We start from the raw sequence: 4,719 nt of genomic DNA, 5'->3' as shown, positions 1-4,719 counted from the left end.
ATCACAGGGTCAAATGGGAGTTCCACTTTTAGTTTTTTGAGGAAGCTCCATACTGTCTTCCATAGTGGCTGCACCAGTCTGCATTCCCACCAGCAGTGCACAAGGGTTCCTTTTTCTCTACATCCTCGCCAGCACTTGTCATTTGTTGATTTGTTAATGATAGCCATTCTGACAGGTGTGAGATGGTACCTCATTGTCATTTTGATTTGCATCTCTCGTATGATTAGTGACTTTGAGCATGTTTTCGTATGTCTCTTGGCCTTCCTTATGTCCTCTTTTGAAAAGTATCTATTTAGTTTTGTTGCCCATTTTTTATTGGATTGTTTATCATTCTTTTGTTAAGTTGTATGAGTTCCCTGTAAATGTTGGAGATTAAACCCTTATTGGAGATATCGTTGGCAAATATGTTCTCCCATTCAGTGGGCTTAATTGTTGTTTTGTTGATGGCTTCTTTTGCTGTAGAGAAGCTTTTTATTTTGATGTAGATCCATTTTTTTATTTTCTCTTTATTTTCCATTGCAATGGGAGCTGTATCGGTGAAGATACTGCTTCGGCATATGTCTAAGATTTTGCTGCCTGTAGATTCCTCTAATATTTTTATGGTTTCCCATCTTATGTTTAAGTCCTTTATCCATTTTGAGTTTATTTTTGTGTATGGTGAAGTTTGTAGTCTAGTTTCATTTTTTTGCATGTATCTGTCCAATTTTCCCAACACCATTTATTGAAGAAACTGTCTTGACTGTGCTTGCCTCCTTTGTCAAATATTAATTGAGCATAGTGGTTTAAGTCAATTTCTGGGTTCTCTATTCTATTCCATTGGTCTATATATCTGTTCTTGTGCCAGTACCAGGCAGTTTTGAGAACAGTGGCTTTGTAATACAGCTTGATATCTGGTATTGAGATCCCTCCTACTTTGTTCTTCTTTCTCAGGATTGCTGCATCTATTCGGGGTCTTTTTTTACTCCAGATGAATTTTTGGAGAGTTCATTCTAGGTCTGTGAAATATGCCATTGGTATTTTAATGAGGAGTGCATTGGATCTATAGATTGCTTTGGGTAGTATGGACTTTTTAATGATGTTGATTCCACCAATCCATGAACATGGTATGTTCTTCCATTTGTTTATGTCTTCCTCAGATATTAATTCTTGTACCAATTCCACATCCCCCAGTTTAAAAGGAGTCATGCAGGTGAGGAGGGTAAAGTTAGAATATGTGATGTGATAAGGCCTTTCTAATGACTCTCCCTTTTCAAAATTTCCTTGGCTAGTCTCACTGGTTTTCCCTCTAGATAATCTTTAGCATCTTTTCAAAATATTCCAATATAAATTCTTTAGGAGGTTAGAATAAAAATTACATTGAACTCATAAATTATTTTGAAAATAATTTAACAATTTAAAATAATTCAGTGTTGCTGTTCAGAATTATGACCTGCCTCTGCACTTATTTTTCTTCTTTCAAAGTGCTCTATTTTTGCTTTTCTTCACATAAATCCCAAGTCTTGTGGGGTGTTTATTTCTGGGCTTTTAATTTTTTTTCCTAATCTTAGAAAATGAATGTTTGGGAGTAATATTTTCTAATGAGGTTTTGTAATTTAAATGCAAACTATTGATTTAATATGTATATCTGTCCAGCTTATTCTTATTTATTCTTATTCTCACAATTTTTAAATTGAACTTCATGGAATTTTTTAGAGGACAATCTTATAATCTGCAAATAAAAATATGTTCTTATTTTAAATAGCTATAGTTGTCATTTCTGTTTCATGATGTATTGTTCTTTCTAGAATTTCCATAATATGACAGTAGTAATAATAATAGATATAAATGATAATAATAATAGCAGTAACAGGGATAGGAGGCATTCTTATATTATTTGTGAGATTAAATGCTTTAGTATTTTACCTTCAGAATCATTGTAGCAAAATAATCTGGCCTCATTCTTCACTATTCCCTTACCAACACATATACATCATAAGCACACCAGTCTATTAACTAATGATAGGAGTAGAATATGTATTTTTCTTGGACAATAACTTTTTCTTGATATATACTAAACATACCATAAAATTTACATTTTCAGTGATAAATTCTATTGTCTTTAGTATATTCACAAAGTCATGCAATGACCAACATTATCTAATTTCAGAACATTTTCATCACCCTCATCAGAAATTCCATACTCGTTGGCAGTGACTGCCAATTTTCCCCTCACCCCATCCCTGGCAACCATTAATCTACTTTCTGTATGTATGGATTTTCCTATTCAGAACACTTCATATAAATGGAATCTTATAATAATGAGGCTTCTTGTTTTCAACATCTTTCCCTTAGTATAATGTTTTCAAGGTTCATCAGTGTTGTAGAATGTATCAGTACTGTGTATCTTTTTTATTGTACTATTCCATTGTACGGTTTTACCAAATGTTGTTTATTCACCCATTGCTGGCTATTTGGGTTGTTTCTATTTTTTTCGTGATAATGAATAATGCTTCTATTAATATTCATGTACAAGTTTTTGTGTGACTATATGTTTTCAATTCTCTTAGGTATATACTTAGGAATGAAATTTCTGGGTCATATGTTAGCTCTCCATTTAACTTTTTGAGGAAGTACGAAATTGTTTTCACAGTAGCTATAACATTTTACATGTGAGAGCATTTACAAATTCATGAGCAATTCAGCAAAGTATGAGCATTCCTATTTCTTCTCACCATCTCCAACACCTGTTACTGTTTGTCTTTACCATATAGCCACCCTAGTTTGTATAAATTGGTGTCTCATGTTGGTTTTGATTTGTATTTCTCTAATAATGAATAATATTGAGCATCTTTTCATGTGCTTAATGATTATTAGTATATCACCGTTTGAGAACTGTCAATTCATGTCCTTTGCCCATTTTTTAGTTGAGTTGTTTGTCTTTTGCTGTTCAGTTGTAAATGTTCTTTATACACTTAGGATATAAGTCCCTTATCACATATATGATTTGGAAATATTTTCTAACATTCTGTGGGTTCTCTTTCCACTTACTTGGTACTGTCCTTTGAATCACAAAAACATTTTTTAAAAATTTTGATGAAGTCCAATTTATCATTTTTGTTGTTGTTGCTTATGTTTTTGATGTCATATCTGAGAATCCATTGCCATATCTAAGGTCATGAAGTTTTATATCTTAGGTTTCTTCTAACAGTTTTATAGCTTCAGCCTTTACATATAAGTGTTTGATCTATTTTGAGTTAACTTTATTTTTTTATTTTTTTTAATCCTCACCTGAGGATATTTTTCAATTGATGTTTTAGATAGAGTGGAAGGAAGGGGGAGATACAGAGAGGGGGAGTTACATGCCCTTGACTGGAATAGAACCTGAGACCCTTCAGTCCATGGGTCCATGCTCTATCCACTGACTCAAACTGGCTAGGGCTATTTTGAGTTAACTTTAGTATAAGTGTGATGTAGGGGTCCAATTTCATTTTTTTGCATGTGGATGTACCATTTGTTGAAACAACAATCCTTTGCCCATTGGATTGTCTTGGTACCTTTGTAGAAAAGCAGTATGAATGTGAGAGCTTATTTCTAAAATCTCAAATCTATTCCATTGTTCTATATGTCTATTTTTACATTAGCACTCCACTATATTGATTATGATAGCTGTGTATTAAATTTCAAAAGGGAACTGTGAATCCTCCCACTTTGTCATTCTTTTCAACATTATTTAGGCTATTCTGAGTCCCTAGCATTTCCTTGTGAATTTTAGGATCAGTTTATTAATTTCTGGTAAAACAGTAGGTGTGATTTTGAAAAGGTTGCATTGAATCATTAAATCAATTTGAGGAGTGTTGCCATTTTAACAATATTAAATCTTGAATCCAAGATTGTGAGATATTTTTCCATTTATTTAGACCTTTTTTAATTTTCAGCAATGATGCTTTTTATTTGTCAGTGTACAGGTCTTGCACTTCCTTAGTTAATTCATTCCTAAGTATTTTATTCTTTTTGTGCTATTGTAAATGGAAATTTCTTACTTTCATTTTCCTACTGTTAATTGCTATCATAGAGAAATACAATTGATTTTTGTGTATTGATCTTGGGTCCTGCAACCTTGCTAAAGTTTTTGATTGTTTGTTATTAGGGACTTAATGGATTCTTCAAGATTTTATAAAATCATATTCTGTGTAGGTGGAGATAATTTTACTCTTTTCTTTGTAATCTGGATGCCTTTTATTTCTTTCTCTTGCCCAATTTTCCTTTACTGGTGGTTCCTAGAACCACCAGTGAAATACAGGCATTGAGAGTGGACATCCTTGTCTTGTTCTTGATATTAGGGAGAATGCTCTCAGTCTTTCATCATTAAGTATGATGTTAGCTGTGGGAATATTGTGGGTGCCCTTTATAGGGTTCAGAAAATTCTCTTATATTTCTAGTTTTTATTATGAAAAGATATAAGATTTTTCCAATGCTTTTTCTATGTCTATTGGTATGCTTGTGAGGTTTTTATCTTTTATTCTATTGATGTAGTATATTCCATTGATTTGGGATACTAAACCAAATATTCAACCAACCAACCATGGCTTAGATAAACCCATGTTGGTTATGGTGTACTAGTAACCCAGTGCACGAAATTCGTGCACATGAAAAGGGAATTAATTGCCCTAACCGGTTTGGCTCAGTGGATAGAGCATCGGCCTGCAGACTCAAGGGTCCCAGGTTCGATTCTGGTCAAGG

Source organism: Myotis brandtii, unplaced genomic scaffold, assembly GCF_000412655.1.
Source record: "Myotis brandtii unplaced genomic scaffold, ASM41265v1 scaffold613, whole genome shotgun sequence".
Taxonomy (NCBI): domain Eukaryota; kingdom Metazoa; phylum Chordata; class Mammalia; order Chiroptera; family Vespertilionidae; genus Myotis; species Myotis brandtii.
Note: the sequence above shows the minus strand (reverse complement) of the source record.